The sequence below is a fragment of the Meles meles genome, chromosome Y (assembly GCF_922984935.1).
Source record: "Meles meles chromosome Y, mMelMel3.1 paternal haplotype, whole genome shotgun sequence".
NCBI lineage: Eukaryota > Metazoa > Chordata > Mammalia > Carnivora > Mustelidae > Meles > Meles meles.
Window position 1 is genome coordinate 22,127,518 of NC_060088.1, and position 19,098 is coordinate 22,146,615.

Below are 19,098 nucleotides of genomic sequence, written 5' to 3' on the forward strand. Positions count from 1 at the left end.
TATGATAATATTTGCGTACTCGGCTAGGAAGAATAGGGCAAATGGTCCAGCTGCATATTCGACATTGAATCCGGAAACTAGTTCTAATTCTCCTTCTGTTAGGTCGAATGGGGCACGGTTGGTTTCTGCTAGGGTTGAGATAAATCATATTATGGCTAGGGGTCACGCGGGGAGAATCAGTCATAAGTGTTCTTGTGTGATAATAAGTGTGGATAGAGTGAAAGAGCCGTTTATTAATAGTACTGATAAAAGGATAATGGCTAATGTGATTTCATAGGAGATTGTTTGGGCTACGGCTCGTAGAGCTCCAATTAGGGCGTATTTTGAATTTGAAGCTCATCCTGATCACAGGATGGAGTAGACGGCTAGGCTGGATATTGCTAGTATAAATAGGATTCCTAGGTTTATATTGATGAGGGGGTAGGGTATTGGTAGTGGAATTCATATGGTTAGAGCTAGTGTTAGAGCTAGAATTGGGGCTATAACGAATATAGTGATGGATGATGTTAGGGGTCGTAGGGGTTCTTTGATGAAAACTTTTACAGCGTCTGTGATTGGCTGTAATAGACCGTAGGGGCCTACGATGTTTGGGCCTTTACGGAGTTGTATATACCCTAGGATTTTTCGTTCCACTAATGTTAAGAAGGCTACAGCAAGTAAGATAGGCACAATTAGTGAGATAATATTAATTATAAACATGATGTTAGGAAGAGGACTTGAACCTCTGAGGATAAAAGCTTAAGTTTTATGCAATTACTGGGCTCTGCCACCCTAACAAGCCCTATTTCTAGGGCTATCAAATAAGTGGACTGGCTAGATTTAGATTATATCATCTATTAGTCCTAAGGCGTTTTAATAGAATGGGCCTTACTTCTCTTATCCTTTCGTACTGGGAGAGGTTGTTATGTTGTAATAGATAGAAACCGACCTGGATTACTCCATTCTGAACTCAGATCACGTAGGACTTTTATCGTTGAACAAACGAACCATTAATAGCTGCTGCACCATTAGGATGTCCTGATCCAACATCGAGGTCGTAAACCCTATTGTTGATATGAACTCTCAAATAGGATTGCGCTGTTATCCCTAGGGTAACTTGTTCCGTTGATCAAGTTATTGGATCAATAAATGATAGAGCGCTTTGACTGGTTTGTCTGTGCTTAAATCACTCGGAGGTTTTTTTGTTCTCCGAGGTCACCCCAACCTAAATTGTTAATCCATTAATAAAGTGGTGTTAAGCCTATTGGTATTTAAGTGAATTTATTATGGGTTAATTAATTGAAGCTCCATAGGGTCTTCTCGTCTTATTATTTTATTCCCGCCTCTTCACGGGAAGGTCAATTTCACTGATCGGAAGTAAGAGACAGTTAAACCCTCGTGAGGCCATTCATACAAGTCCTTATTTAAAAAACAAATGATTATGCTACCTTTGCACGGTCAGGATACCGCGGCCGTTTAACCAATGTCACTGGGCAGGCAGTGCCTCCAATACTGGATATGCTGGAGGTGATGTTTTTGGTAAACAGGCGGGGTTTGAGTTTGCCGAGTTCCTTTTACTTCTTTTGATCTTTCCTTGATGCATACCTGTGTTGGGCTAACAATTGATTTGATAAGTGTTTTATTGGTGGTTTGTTCTTGTCGTATTGTTAACTATCAGTGGGTATTCGTTGACTGTTATAAGCTTATGTAAGGAGAAATATTTCTTGTTACTCATATTAGCATTATTGCTTCTATTATTAAATAGATTAACCCAGTGATATATTAGGAGTTGATTAAGATTTTTGGGATTTGGGAGGATGATATTGTTGAGCTTGAACGCTTTCTTAATTGGTGGCTGCTCTTAGGCCTACTATGGTTATATTATGTTTTACTCTCTAACTAAGGTTGTAGCCTTGTTCTAAAAAGCTGTACCTTTTTAGATTATATTTTAAATTTACATTATAATTTTAAAGTTGTTAGGCAAATTTAAAGTTGAACTGAAATTCTGTTCTGGGTAACCAGCTATCACCAGGCTCGTTAGGCTTTTCACCTCTACCTACAAATCTTCTCACTATTTTGCAACATAGATGAGTTTATCCCTGTGGATTGTTTATAGGTAGCTCATCTGGTTTCGGAGAGGTTAGCTTAAGGTCTCTTTGCTAAATTATTCTAGCTAATTCATTATGCAAAAGGTACAAGGGGTAATCTTTGCTGTTTATTACTTTAAAATTTCTTTCATCATTCCCTTACGGTACTTCCTCTATAGCTCCAAGTAGAATTTCTATCTCCTATACTATAATCGTGGTATTAAATGTTTTGATTGAAGGGTTATTGTAGTAATTGAGTTGGTAGTTGGTTGGGCTAGCTTTGGTTCAAAGTGGTCATGATGTATGAAATCCTCTGGGTGTAAGCCAGGTGCTTTAATCAAGCTACACTTTGATTTACCCAAGCACACTTTCCAGTATGCTTACCTTGTTACGACTTATCTCCTCTTGTCTTAATATAATTTTATTATGTAATGCTTGGGTATATTGCTTGAGGAGGGTGACGGGTGGTGTGTGCGTGCTTCATGGCCCTATTCAATTAAGCTCTCTATTCTTAATTTACTACTAAATCCACCTTTAGTTTTTAAGTTTCATAAAAACTTTCGTGAGTATGCTCTTGATTAGAAAATGTAGCCCATTTCTTCCCACTTCATGGGTTACACCTTGACCTAACTTTTTTATGTATTATTATTGTGCTTACTTTTCTTCCTTTTAAGGGTTTGCTGAAGATGGCGGTATATAGACTGATTTAGCTAGAAGTGGTGAGGTTTATCAGGGTTTATCGATTATAGAACAGGCTCCTCTAGAGGGATGTAAAGCTCCGCCAAGTCCTTTGAGTTTTAAGCTGTTGCTAGTAGTTCTCTGGCAGATAATTTTGTTCTGTGAGTTTTCTATGTTTAAGGCTGAGCATAGTGGGGTATCTAATCCCAGTTTGGATCTCAGCTATCGTGTTATCGGAAGTAATAAAGTCACTTTCGTGGTACATTTTATATTAACAGTAACTTTTTATGGCCTGGTTAAATTTTAACTTTAGTGTAATGATAATCCTTAACACGTTTTACGCCGTAGGCCTATTAATTTGGGTTAATCGTATGACCGCGGTGGCTGGCACGAAATTTACCAACTCTTAATATTAACATGACTTAGTCAAACTTTCGTTTATGGCTTAATTTTTATCACTGCTCTGTCCCGTGGGGGTGTGGTTGAGCAAGGTGTTATGAGCTACTTGTTTAGTGTGCTTGATACCTGCTCCTTTCAATCATATGGGATTTAGAGGGCATTTTCACCGGGTTGTGGTGGCTTGCATGTGTAATTCTGTTAATAATTAATAGGAAGGCTAGGACCAAACCTTTATGTTTACGGGGTCTTGTGACTCTTCTAGGCATTTTCAGTGTCTCGCTTTATTTAATAAGCTACGTTAACAAATATGTAGTTGCGTTGAGATTTTAGACGATTAATAATGGGGAAATCACATCTATAGATAGCCTTTTTGATATAAAATTTTTGATGAACTAATAATAGAATGGAAATTAATGTGAGCAGCGCAAGATACGTAACTTCTGATTTATGTTGCATGTGTTTAGTTCTGTTTTTGGGGTTTGGCAGGACAATTATGAGCATTTGTATACTTTTGAAGTTATGGGGGGTAAGGGGGGTTTGATTTAGTTAATTTCTATCTATTGGATATGCGAACGTGAACGTATGTGTGTGTATGTGTGTGTGTATGTGTATGTGTATGTGTATGTGTGTATGTGTATGTGTGTGTATGTGTGTATGTGTATGTGTGTGTATGTGTGTATGTGTATGTGTGTGTGTATGTGTATGTGTGTGTATGTGTATGTATGTGTATGTGTATGTGTGTGTATGTGTATGTGTGTATGTGTATGTGTATGTGTATGTGTGTGTATGTCCTGTAACCATTGACTGAATTGCACCTTATGCTTGTGCGATGCAGATAAATGATGAAGTTAAAGTCCAGCTACAAGTTATCTGCCTGTTACGAGGCCTTTATGGCCATAGCTGAGTGATACCAGTTCTCCCCCCTAAAAAAAATAAGAGATACCAAATGCATGACATTTGAAATATCAAGTGGTATTTATTCCAGGGCTGCAGGGTTGGTTCAACATCCGCAAATCAATCAATGTGATAGAACACATTAATAAAAAAAGAACAAGAACCATATGATACTCTCCATAGATGCTGAAAAAGCATTTGACAAAGTACAGCATCCCTTCCTGATCAAAACTCTTCAAAGTGTAGGGATAGAGGGCACATACCTCAATATTATCCAAGCCATCTATGAAAAACCCACCGCAAATATCATTCTCAATGGAGAAAACTGAAAGCTTTTCTGCTAAGGTCAGGAACATGGCAGGGATGTCCATTATCACCACTGCTATTCAACATATTACTAGAAGTCCTAGCCTCAGCAATCAGACAACAACAACAACAACAACAACAACAAACAAAACTAAAGGCATCCAAATTGGTAAAGAAGAAGTCAAATTATATCACTCCTCACAGATGATATAATACTATATGTGGAAAACCCAAAAGAGTCCACTCCAAAACTGCTAGAACTTGTACAGGAACTCAGGATATAAAATCAATGCACAGAAATCAGTGGCATTTCTGTACACCAACAACAAGACAGAAGAAAGAGAAATTAAGGAGTCAATCCCATTTACAATTACACCCAAAACTATAAGATACTTAGGATAAACCTAACCAAAGAGGCTAAGAATCTATACGCAGAAAATTATAAAGTACTCATGAAAGAAATTGAGGAAGACACAAAGAAATGGAAAAATGTTCCATGCTCCTGGATTGGAAGAATAAATATTGTGAAATATTGTAAATATAGTGAAAAATGGATGAAGGACCTCAATGTGAGAAAGGAATCCATCAAAATCCTTGAGGAGAATGCAGGCAGCAACCTCTTTGACCTCAGCCGCAGCAACATCTTCCTAGGAACAATGGCAAAGGCAAGGGAAGCAACGGCAAAAAAGAACTATTAGGATTTCATCAAGATCAAAAGCTTTTGCACAGCAAAGGAAACAGTTAACAAAACCAAAAGACAATTGACAGAATGGGAGAAAATATTTGCAAACGACACATCAGATAAAGGGCTAGTATCCAAAATCTATAAGGAACTTAGCAAACGCAACACCCAAAGAACAAACAATCCAATCAAGTAATGGGCAGAGGACATGAACAGACATTTCTGCAAAGAAGACATCCAGATGGCCATCAGACACATGAAAAAGTGCTCCACGTCACTCGGCATCAGGGAAATACAAATCAAAACTACTACCTCACACCAGTCAGAATGGCTAAAATTAACAAGTCAGGAAATGACAGATGCTGGCAAGGATGTGTAGAAAGGGGAACCGTCCTCCACTGTTGGTGGGAATGCAAGCTGGTGCAACCACTCTGGAAAACAGCATGGAGGTTCCTCAAAATGTTGAAAATAGAACAACCCTATGACCCAGCAATTGCACTACTGGGTATTTAACCTAAAGATACAAACGTAGTGATCCGAAGGAGCACGTGTACCCGAATGTTTATAGCAGCAATGTCTACAATAGCCAAACTATGGGAAGAACCTAGATGTCCATCAACAGATGAATGGATCAAGAAGATGTGGTATATATACACAATGGAATACTATGCAGCCATCAAAAGAAATGAAATCTTGCCATTTGCGACGACGTGGATGGAACTAGAGCGTATCATGCTTAGTGAAATAAGTCAATCGGAGAAAGACAACTATCATATGATCTCCCTGATATGAGGACATGGAGAAGCAACATGGGAGGCTAGGGGGATAAGAGAAGAAAAAATGAAACAAGATGGGATTGGGAGAGAGACAAAACATAAATGACTCTTAATGTCACAAAACAAAATGGGGGTTGCTGGGGCAGGTGGGGTTGAGAAGGGGGAGGATGTTATGGACATTGGGGAGGGTATGTGCTATCGTGAGTGCTGTGGAGTGTGTAAACCTGGCGATTCAGAGACCTGTACCCCTGGGGATAAAAATACATTATATAATTACAAAAAAAATTGGAAAGGGGAATTGAACCATAAGAGACTATGGACTCTGAAAAACAACCTGAGGGTTTTGAAGGGTCAGGGGTGGGAGGTTGGGGGAACAGGTGGTGGGTAATAGAGAGGGCACGTTTTGCATGGAGCACTGGGTGTTGTGCAAAAACAATGAATACTGTTTCGCTGAAAAAGAAATAAATTAAAAAGAAGTTAAAAAAAAAAGAAAAGAAATAATAATCTTACAATGGTGTCAACAGGTATTGTCTCTGATCATGGTTTCCAGGCTGTCTGCACCTGGTTGCTTGCTGGTGTCCTCTCCAAGAGATACACAGTGTTCTGCAGTTCTGGAGACTCTGTCTGCAATGCATGCTGCTCTGGAATCCCTGGGTCTCAAGACCCTTGGGTTGGAAGAACTCATATCATTCATACACTCTCCTATTCTCCGCCAGCAGCTATGGGTCAATATTCAAATTGTGGGGTCTAAGTGTGCTCCTCTCCCTGGGCCTTTGTCTTTGGCCATGGCTCCCTGCCCTCTGAAGCACCAACCGTCCACTTCTCACATAAGCCCTGTCTACACCCTTCTCCCATGGTCTTTGTGACTTCTCTCTTTCGCTGTGGAGTGTGATTTCTAGGCTTCAGCTCCATTTAGGCCATGTTTCAATTGATGTGGTCATCTTCTGTTTATGCTGATGGCCGAAGACAGGCCTGGAACTGCCAGACACTTCTCCCATCTCCCTGTCCTCCAAATGCACGGAGGAATCTTATGGTGCCATAAGAAAGAAGGCATTCTTGCTCCTTGTGACATGTGGCAGAAAGGGAGAGAGCATTGGGCTGTGTCTTATTTGTAAGTACCAGAAAGACAACCACCATACGATTTCACTCACTCATTGGAATAAAGAAATATGTGAAAAAGCAAGAAAAAGGGACAGGCAATTTGACGCTAACCAGGCACACAAAATTTGGTGTTTGTTCCAGGCAGGCTAGTCAGAATCTGATTTTCTAAAAGTGGATCAAATGGTACATTCAATGCAGGAAATTTGGCCAAACGGGATGAAACATGAGTTTCCACTGTGTTTGAAGGTGAATTGTAATCTGGAATAGAGCCGCTTCATATCTCATAAAATATCCTTTTTAGCATTTTGTGAAACACACACACACACACACACACACACACACACACACACACGCACACACACACACATAAAAGAATCACATAGAATTTAGGGTGCAAGTGAGGAATAGCACTCATGGAAGCAAAATTCAGAGAAAATAACTTAAACAACAAAATCTTAGAGAATCAAAGTTTCCAAACGTCCAAACTGGATCAGTTAACTACTTACTTATCAAGACTTAATTAATTAATTAATTAATTAATTAATTAATTAAACAACCCTACCTAAAAGACCCCTGCTCACAAGTATGCCAGCAAATCCAATACCAGAGACAAAAGGATAAATTCCAAGACCCATACGGACTACCTTGACAAGTTCATGGGTCATACATATCTGACGTCTCAGGTAATGACCAAAGCTTTTGAAGAATTCCTCAAACATCTACCAATACACAGAAAGCCACATTCCAATCAATTCCCTAGGCCACAATTCGAGACATTTAATGGTAATGTAGGATTTTCTCATTTATTCCCAAAATGTAGGAAGAGGGATGACTGAAATTTACAATGTCCAATGACCCAATTTTCAAAAGGATCTTATAGGAAACCAATTGCATACAATTTTAATCAGCAAGATAATAAAACTAGAATTCATTCCTCTTCTCTTTCTTTTTCATCTCCATGTGAAACGGCCTGTTCTGCTTTCTATTCACTATTGTTTCTTATATTGGGCAAGCTAGCCTTTCCTCCATCCTATGTTTTTTGACATAGTGTCCCCTGATTCTTTAATTGCATATACCACCAAGTGCTCATCCTCATGTAATGCCACACCACATCCATACCCATGAACCAGTTACCTCTTTATGGAAGGTCTTATCCTCCTGTAACCCTCAGCTTGGTCCCCAAAGTCCTGAGTCTCTCCTTGTGTGACTCCCTGTCTGACAACTTCTCCTTCCGTTTCCCTTCTACTACTCATGTACATGGTATTCCACATGGGTCACATATGAGTGAAGACATAGGATATTTCCTTGGTCTGCTTGCATTTTCATTTGGAAATCATCTTCTTTATAATCATGTTCATAATCATTTTTATCCACTAGCCCTTAAAAGGGTATCTCAGCTCCATCCACAGTGGTGCTAGAGCGGGCATGGCAGGCCATCGAAGTTGGCCGTTCATTTTCATCTGAGTAAAGAGAGTTGCTCAACATTTGTCTCCCCATGTCTATGGCATGTAGCATTAACTAAGGATGACAAGGAGTGCTGACAACGGCTCGCTCTTAGGGGTAGTGATCATGCAGAGTTTCACTCTCCATGAAGACTTTGCAACGGTGTTTAAGGTAATGTCAGGTTGACAGAGCCTTCATCCCTTGGGACTGGTGTTTCAGGACACCCGCAGATAAGGACACGGACAGCACAACGCATTCCTGCCCTGGCAATTTTCCTGGAATTGTGACTCTCCATCCCTTCATTTTTCGTCATCTTCCAAGCTGACCAAGCACCAAAGGCAGACCTTACACCCGAGAAACCATAGGGACCAGAAGCTAAGAATGGACCCTCTCACCCAAGTTTATCAAACCTCTCAGTGACCTAATGGTAGCCAAGAGGCCTCGCTGTAGATTGAGATCTCTAGAAATTGTGGTGGAAATAGATACACCTTGCATATTCTGGAGAAATGTTGGTCTAAAGAATGGTATACAGAACATCGTTTTCTGTTCTCTTTGTATAGAAAGTGGAAGTGGAAAAGAAACAGAAAAGACCACGTGAGTTCATGATGAGGCTAACAGGGCTCTTTCTTGTTCCTTCCCAGGTCTTTCTACTTAAAGCCATAGGACTCATATGTCATGAGAATGGGATTGGTGCTTCAGTGAAGTCAGCTTCTGTGACGTCACAAAGCTCTGAGGTCCTAGCAACCTCTCCTCACCAATCCACCCCTCATCACTTCACCTGCCTGGAGTAGTTCTGGGTCAGCCAGGACTATCAGAATCACTCCAAAGCGCTAGAGCCACCTGGATATTTACCCAAGGCAGTTTGTGAAGCGATTTGGGGTCACCTTCTCCATGGCCTACTTTCTAGTCTTTGGCCGTGACTGTCACCAACACCCCTCTGGACTCCTGAGATGGGCAAGAATCCACAATTCCTTCTTACCCATGTAAGGTGAAGAAAGAGTTAGGAGTTCAAGCAGCCTCACACGGGGAACTCCACGCCATACACATGTTCATGGTCCTCACAGCCTATCAGGATGCTTCTGACCAGGAAGAGCGCCCCCCGCCCTCTGAGGTAAGCTCAGAGTTAACACCCGCAAACATCCCATAGACATGTCTGGAGTCTTCAAGAGTGAGGACACGAGTCCTTACATCTGCAGAAATCGTACCATAAATGCCTTCCAATTTTCCAAGCTGACCAAACATTAAAGCTGACCAAACATCTACACCCTAGAAGCTTAGGCCCAGGACGGACTCATCTGTTTGGAGCTCACAGGAGCAAGCACGGAGTATGTTGAAAGAGAACCAATCCCCATGGGAAGCCATCGGAAAAGGGTTTTGGGCCAGTTTCAGGAATACAACGTGAATCTACTAAAGGTCTCTGTCTTCTCTGTATTCGAATCGTGCATTCTGTTATCTACACTGAAGATAATTTCTTTTTTTTCCCTTTTTATTAATTTTTTCAGCGTAACAGTATTCATTCTTTTTGCACAACACCCAGTGCTCCATGCAAAATGTGCCCTCCCCATCACCCACCACCTGTTCAGGAAGAAGAGCTCATGGAGTGCCCAAGGCCTGGCACTTGAGAGAGTCTCGGGTGTGTGTGACATGCTCTCTGGGGTGGTGTTGTGGCTGTCCACTCTCCTGTTTGCTCATCCTCTGCAGAGGCTCTCCTTGCCTTCCATTCAGAGTGTTTGGTGTCTGGTCCAAATATGGTGAGGTTAAGCTCCGTGGGTCTGGTGTGCCTATGAAACGTGACTTTCTACCCCCTCCCCAACACTTACGGCCTGCTGAATTCTGTGGCCAGGGGAGAGGATGTGGGCAGGGCTTTCTTCTAGTCCCCTGCAGGAATCTGTGTTCTCCTGGGACTAAGCAACGTGTCCTGAAGAAGGCATTCCCAAGAGTGTTCCAGGTCTGGGAATCCGTGATTGCAGGTGGGGAAGCTAATGTCCTCACCGTCCTACCTGTGGCCACTTCTCAGTCTTGATGGTGGCGGTCGTAGAGCCCAAGTATCTTTGGCGCCCATCGAGGCATCTCCACCAACACTGCCCATCAGGAATGCACACAAAATTAATAATCTTCCCACGGTGTCAACAGGTATTGTCTCTGATCATGGTTTCCAGGCTGTCTGCACCTGGTTGCTTGCTGGTGTCCTCTCCAGGAGATACACAGTGTTCCCTGGAGTCCTTGTCTGCAAAGCATGCTGATCGGGAATCCCCGGGCCTCAGGTCCCTTGGCTTGCAAGAAATCGTGTCCTTCAGAGACTCTCCTTTTCTCCGCCAACAGCTATGGGTCAACATTCAAATTGTGGGGTCTAAGTGTGCTCCACTCCCCTTGGCCTTTGTCTTTGGCCATGGCTCCCAGCCCTCTAAAGCACCAACCATCCAATTCTCCCATAAGCCCTGTCTAAACCCTTCTCCCATGGTCTCTGTGACTTCTTCTCTCTTTCACTGCGGATTGTGATTTCTAGGCTTCAGGCCCATTTATGCCATGTTTACACTGATGTGGTCATCTTCTGGTTGTGCTGATGGCTGAAGACAAGCCTGGACCTCACAGACACTTCTACCCTCTCCCTTTCCTTCAAATGCACTGAGGACTCTTATGGAGCCATAAGCAGGAAGGCATTCTTGCTCTTTGTGACATGTGGCAGAAAGAAAGAGAGCATTGGGCCGTGTCATATCTGTCAGTCACAGAAAGACAAATACCATACGATTTCACTCACTCATGGAAGTAAAGAAACATGTGAAAAAGCAAGAAAAGGGGACAGTCAATGAGACTCTAACCAGGCACACAAAAATTGGTGTTTGTTCCAGGCAGGCTACTCAGAATCTGCGTTTCTAAAATTGGATCAAAGGGGACATTCAATGTAGGAAATATGGCCAAACGGATGTAACGTGAGTTTCCAAAGTGTTTGAAGGTGAATTGTGATCTGGAATAGAGCAGCTTCATATCTCTTAAAATAGGATTTTAGCATTTTGTGTAACACAAACACACACACACACACACACACACACACACACACACACATGCACACACACACACTTAAAAGAGTCCCATAGAATTTATGGTGCAAGTGAGGAATAGCACTCATGGAAGCAAAATTCAGAAAAAATACCTTAAAAAAAAATCTTAGAGAATCAAAGTTTCCAATCATCCAAACTGGATCAGTTAACTGCTTACCTATCAAGACTTAATTAATTATTTAATGAAATTATTAAACAACCATACCTAAATGTCCCCTGCTCACTTGTATGCTGCAAATCCAATACCAGAGAAAAAAGGATATTTTCCAAGTCCCATATGCACTACCATGACAAGGTCTTGAGTCATACATATCTGACGTCTCAGGTAATGATCAAAGATTTGAAGCATTCCTCAAACATCTACCAATACACAGAAAGCCACGTTCCAATCAATTTCATAGTCCACAATTCGAGACATTTAATGGTAATGTAGTCTTTTCTCATTTATTCCCAAAATGTAGGAAGAGGGAAGACTGAAATTTACAATGAGCAATGACCCAATTTTCAAAAGGATCTTATAGGAAACCAATTGCATACAATTTTAACCAGCAAGATAATAAAACTAGAATTCATTCCTCTTTTCTTTCTTTCTTCATCTCCATGTGAAACGGCCGGTTTTGCTTTCTATTCACTATTGTTTCTTATATTTGGCAAGCTAGCCTTTCCTCCATCGTACGTTTTTTGACATAGTGTCCCCTGATTCTTTAATTGCATATACCACCAAGTGCTCATCCTCATATAATGCCACACCACATCCATACCCATGAACCAGTTACCTCCTTATGGAAGGTCTTATCCTCCTGTAAACCTCAGCTTGGTCCCCAAAGTCCTGAGTCTCTCCTGGTGTGACTCCCTGTCTGACAATTTCTCCTTCCAATTCCCTTCTACTACTCATGTCCATGGTATTCCTCATGGGTCACATATGAGTGAAGCCATAGGATATTTCCCTTGGTTTGATTACATTTTCATATGGAAATCATCATCTTTATCATTATCTTCATAATCATCTTTATCTACTAGGCCTTAAAAGGGTATGTCTGCTCCATCCACAGTGGTGCTAGAGTGGGCAGGGCAGGCCATCGATGTTGGCCGTTCATTTTCATCTGAATAAAGAGAGTTGCTCAACATTTCTCTACCCATGACTAGGGCATGTAGCTTTAAATAACGATGACAAGGAAGTCTGACCAGATCTCTTTCTTTAGGGGTAGCGATCATACAGAGTTTCACACTCCATGAAGCATTTGCAATGGTGTTTAAGGTAGTTTCAGGTAGACAGAGCCCTCATCCGTTAGGTCTGGTGTTTCAGGACACTAGCAGATAAGGACACGGACAGCACAATGCATCCCTGCCCTGGCAATATTCCTGGAATTGTGACGTTCCTTCCCTTCATCCTTCCGTCATCTTCTAAGCTGACCAAGCACCAAAGGCAGACCTTACACCCGAGAAACCATAGGAAACAGAAGCTAAGAATGGACCCTCTCACCCAAGGATATCCAACCTCCCAGAGACATAATGGTAGCCAAGAGGCCTCGCCGTTGTTTGAGATCTCTAGAAATTGCAGTGGAAATAGGAACACCATGCTCTCTCTGGAGAAATGTTGGTCTAAAGAATGGTATACAGAACATCGTTTTCTTTTCTCTTCGTATAGAAAGTGGAAGTGGGAAAGAAACAGAAAAGACCACGTGAGTTCATGATCAGGCTAACAGGGCTCTTTCTTGTTGTTTCCCAGGTCTTTCAATTTAAAGCCATAGGACTCATATGTCATGAGAATGGGATTGCTGCTTCAATGAAGTCAGCTTCTGTGATGTCACAAAGCTCTGAGGTCCTAGCAACCACTCCTCACCAAACCACGCCTCATCACTTCACCTGGCTGGAGTAGGTCTAGGTCAGCCAGGAGTAGCAAAATCACTCCAAACCGCTGGAGCCGCCTGGGTATTTCCCCAAGAGAGTTTGTGAAGCGATTTGGGGTTTCGTTCCCCATGGTCGAATTTGTAGTCTTTGGTCGTGACTGTCAACACCACCCCTCTGGACTCCTGAGAACAGCAAGAATCCTCAATTCCATCTTACCAACATAAGGTCAAAAAGAGTCAGGAGTACAAGCAGCCTCACACGGGGAACTCCATGCCATACACACGTTCATGGTCCTCACACCCTATAAGGATGCTTCCGACCAGGAAAAGCGCCCCCCGCCGTCTGAGGAATGCTCAAATTTAACTCCCGCCACCATACCAAAGACATGTCCGGAGTCTTCAACTGCGAGGACACAAGTTCTTCTTGCATCTGCAGAAACCATGCCAGAAATGCCTCCCCATTTTCGCAGCTGACCAAACATTTAATTCAGACCCTACACGCTAGAAGCTTAGGCCCAGGACGGACTCATCAGTTTGGATTTCACGGAACAAGCACGGAGCATTTTGGAAGAGAACCAACCCCATGGGAAGCCATCAGAAAGGCTTTTGGGCCAAAATTAGGAATACAACGTGAATCTACTAAAGGTCTCTGCCTTCTCTGTGTTCGAAACACGCAATCTTTTAGCTACCCTGAAGATTATTTTTTAGGAAGAAGAGTTCATGGAGTGCCCAAGGACTGGCACTTGAGAGTGTCTCGGGTGTGTGTGACATGCCCTCTGGTTTTGTTTTGTGGCTGTCCACTCTCCTGTCGGCTCGTCCCCTGCAGAAGCTCTCCTTAGCTTCCATTCAGAGTGTTTGGTGTCTGGGACAAATACAGTGTGCTTGTGAAACGTGACTTTCAACCCACTCCACAAAACTTAAGGCCTGCTGAATTCTGTGGTCAAGAGAGAGGATGTGGGCAGGACTTTCTTCTAATCTCCTGCAGGATTTTCTCTTCTCCTGAGACTAAGCAACGTGGCCCTCAGAAGGCAGGCCCAACAGTGTTCCAGGTCTGGGATTCCGTGTTTGCATTTTGGGCAGCTAATGTCCTCACTGTCCTGCCTGTGACCACTTCTCAGTCTTGATGCTGGCAGTCATAGAGCCCAAGTATCTTTGGCGCCCATCAAGGCATCTCCACCAACACTGCCCTTCACGAATGCCCACAAAGAAATAATAATCTTACCACGGTATCAACAGGTAAGCCTTTGCAACGGTGTTTAAGGTAATGACAGGTCGACAAGCCTTCATCCCTTAGGACTGCTGTTTCAGGACAATAGCAGATAAGGACACGGAGAGCACAACGCATACCTGCCCTGGCAATTTTCCTGGAATGGTGACTTTCCTTCCCTTCTTCCTTCCATCACCTTCCAAGCTGACCAAGCATCAAAGGCAGACCTTACACCGGAGAAACCATAGGGAACAAAAGCTAAGAATGGACCCACTCACCAAGGATATCCAACCTCCCAGAGCCCTAATGGTAGCCAAGAGGCCTAGCTGTTGATTGAGATCTCTAGAAATAGCAGTGGAAATAGGAACACCATGCTCTCTCTGGAGAAATGTTGGTCTAAAGAATGGTATACAGACCTCGTTTTCTTTTCTCTTTGTATAGAATGTGGAACTGGGAAAGAAACAGAAAAGACCACGTGATCAGGCTAACAGGGCTCCATCTTGTTCCTTCCCAGGTCTTTCTACTTAAAGCCATAGGACTCATATGTCTCAAGAATGGGATTGCTGCTTCAGTGAAGTCAACTTCTGTGACGTCACAAAGCTCTGAGTCCTAGGAACCACTGCTCACCAAACCACGCCTCATCACTTCACCTGGCTGGAGTAGTTCTGGGTCAAAAGGAGTATCAAAATAACCCCAAGCCGCTGGAGCTGCCTGGGTATTTCCCCAAGAGAGTTTGTGAAGCGATTTGGGGTCACCTTCTCCATGGCCGAATTTGTAGTCTTTGGCCGTGACTGTCACCACCACCCCTCTGGACTCCCGGAAAGGGCAAGAATCCACAATTCCATCTTACCAACGTAAGGTGAAGAAAGAGTCAGGAGTACAAACAACCTCACACCGGGAACTCAAGTATCTTTGGCGCCCAATGAGGCATCACCACCAACACTACCCATCATGAATGCACAGAAAGAAATAATATTCTTACCACGTTCTCAACACGTATTTTCTCTGATCTTGGTTTCCAGGCTGTCTGCACCTGGTTGCTTGCTGGTGTCCTCTCCAGGAGTTACACAGTGTTCTCTGGGTCTATGTATGCAAAGCATGGTGACCTGGAATCCCCGGGCGTCAAGGCTCTTGGATTGCAAGAACTCATGTCCTTCAGTTACTCTCCTTTTCTCCACCAATATCTATGGGTCAACATTCAAACTGTGGGTTCCAAGTGTGCTCCTCTCCCCTAGGCCTATGTCTTTGGCCATGGGTCCCTGCCCTCTGAAGCACAAACCATCCAATTCTCCCATAAGCCCTGTCTACACCCTTCTCCCATGGTCTCTGTGACTTCTTCTCTCTTTCGCTGTTCAGTGTGATTCTAGGCTTCAGGTCCATTTATGCCATGTCTACATTGATGTGGTCATCTTCTGGTTGTGTTGATGAGTGAAGACAAGCCTGAGCTCGCAGACACATCTACTGTCTCCCTGTCTTCCAGATGCACAGCGGACTGTTATGGAGCCATAAGCAAGAAGGCATTTCTGTTCCTTGTTACATGTGGCAGAATGGTAGAAAGCATTGGACTGTGCATATCGCTCAGTCACAGAAAGACAGATATCATACCATTTCACTCACTCATGGAAGTAAAAAACATGTGAAAAAGCAAGAAAAAGGGACAGTCAATGAGATTCTAACCAGGCACACAAAATTTGGTGTCTGTTCTAGGCAGGCTAGTCAGAAACTGCCTTTCTAAAAATGGTTCAAATGGGACATTCAATGCAGGAATTGTGGCCAAATGTGGTGTAACGTGAATTTCCACTGTGTTTGAAGGTGAATTGTGATATGGAATAGAGCAGCTTCATATCTCTTAAAATATCATTTTTAGCGTTTTCTGAAACACACAGACACACACACACACACACAAACACACTTAAAAGAGTCCCACAGATGTTAGGCAGCAAGTGAGGAATAGCACTCATGGAAGCAAAATTCAGAGAAAATACCATAAAAAAACAAAAGCTTAGAGAATCAAAGTAACAAACTGTCCAACTGGATATGTTAAATCTTTACGTGCCAAGAAGTAATTAATTAATTAATAATTAATTTAATTAATTAATTCAATTAACTATTTAATAATAGTTTATTAATATTAATTATTATTGATTATTATTTTATATTAATATAGTATATATTAATATATAATCATTATATATTAATATAGTATATATTAATATATAATCATTATATATTAATATATGTTAATCATTATTATTAATTAATATTAATTATTTTATTGTTTTTATTTTATTTTTATGATTATTTTATTATTATATATTATATTATATTGTATTATATTATACATACATAATAATATATTATATATTATTATATACATAATATATTATATATTATTATATACATAATATATTAATATATTATATATTAATATATATTAATTATTAATTAATATTAATTATTTTAATTAATCGAATAATAGTTAATAATTAATTAATTTAATTAATTGATTAGATTAATTAATTAGATTGATTAATTTATTAATTGAATTAATTAATTAAACAATCTTACCTAAGAGTCCCCACCACAAATGTCGCCCAGCAAACCAAATCCGGAGGGTAAAGGATAAATTCCAAGACACATACGCAGTACCTTGACAAGGTCATGAGTCATACATATCTGACCTCTCAGTTTATGGCTTTTTAAACAGGTTTTGAGGCTTTTGAAGCCATCCTCAAACATCTCCCCGCACACAGAAAGCCAGGTTCAAATCAATTCCCTGGTCCTAAGTTTGAGACATTTAGTGGTAATGTCGGCTTTTCTCATCTATTCCCAAAATGTAGGAAGAGAGAAGACTCTAATTTACAATGTCCAAAGACCTAATTCACATAGGGACCTCATAGGAAACTAACTGCATACAATTTTAATCAGTAAGATAATAAAACTTGAATTCATTTGTCTTCACTTTCTTTCTTCATCTCCATGTGAAACGGCCTGTTTGGCTTTCTATTCAGTATTTTTTCTAATATTCGTCAAGCCAGGCTTCCATCCATCCTGTATTTTTTGACATAGTGTTCCCTGATTCTTTAATTGCATATATCACCAAGTGCTCATCCTCATATAATGCCAAACCACCTCCATATCCATTATCCAGTTCCCTTTTTATGGCATCTTATCCTCCTATAACCCTTAGCTTGGTCCCCAAAGTCCTGAGTCTGTCCTCGTGTGTCTCCCTGTCTGACTTCTTCTCATTCCGTTTTCTCTTAATACTAGTCATGTACATGGTATTCCTCATGGGCCAAATAGGAGTGAAGCCACTGCCCATCAAGAATGCACACAAAGACAAAAACAGACTCATAGATCAATGGAACAGAATAGAGAGCCCAGAAATTGTCCCTCAACTCTAAGGTCAACTAATCTTCTACAAAGCAGGAAAGAATGTCCAGTGGAAAAAAAGAAAGCCTCTTCAATAAATGGTGCTGGGAAAATTGGAAAGCCACAGGCAGAAAAATGAAATTGGACCACTTCCTTACACCACACACGAAAATAGACTCAAAATGGATGAAGGACCTCAATGTGAGAAAGGGATCCATCAAAATCCTTGAGGAGAACACAGGCAGCAACCTCTTCGACCTCAGCCACAGCAACATCTTCCTAGAAACATCGGCAAAGGTAAGGGAAGCAAGGGCATAAATGAACTATTGGGGTTTCATCAAGATCAAAAGCTTTTGCACAGCAAAGGAAACAGTTAACAAAACCAAAAGACAGCTGACAGAATGGGAGAAGATATTTGCAAACGACATATCAGATAAAGGGCTAGTATCCAAAATCTATAAGGAACTTAGCAAACTCAACACCCAAAGAACAAACAATCCAATCAAGAAATGGGCAGAGGACATGAACAGACATTTCTGCAAAGAAGACATCCAGATGGCCAACAGACACATGAAAAAGTGCTCCACGTCACTCGGCATCAGGGAAATACAAATCAAAACCACAATGAGATATCACCTCACACCCGTCAGAATGGCTAAAATTAACAAGTCAGGAAATGACAGTTACTGGCGAGGATGCAGAGAAAGGGGAACCCTCCTCCACTGTTGGTGGGAATGCAAGCTGGTGCAACCATTCTGGAGGTTCCTCAAAATGTTGAAAATAGAACTACCCTATGACCCAGCATTCGCACTACTGGGTATTTACCCTAAAGATACAAATGTAGTGATCCGAAGGGGCACGTGTACCCGAATGTTTATAGCAGCCATGTCTACAATAGCCAAACTATGGAAAGAACCTAGATGTCCATCAACAGATGAATGGATAAAGAAGATGTGGTATATATACACAATGGAATAATATGCAGCCATCAAAAGAAATTATCTTGCCATTTGCGACAAAGTGGATGGAACTAGAGGGTATCATGCTTAGTAAAATAAGTCATTCAGAGAAAGACAACTATCATATGATCTCCCTGATATGAGGACGCAGAGATGCAACATGGGGGGTTAGGGCGATAATAGAAGAATAAATGAAATAAGATGGGATTGGGAGGGAGACAAACCATAAATGACTCTTAATCTCACAAAACAAACTGGGGGTTGCTGGGGGGATGCGGTGTTGGGAGGGGAGGGAGGAGGTTATGG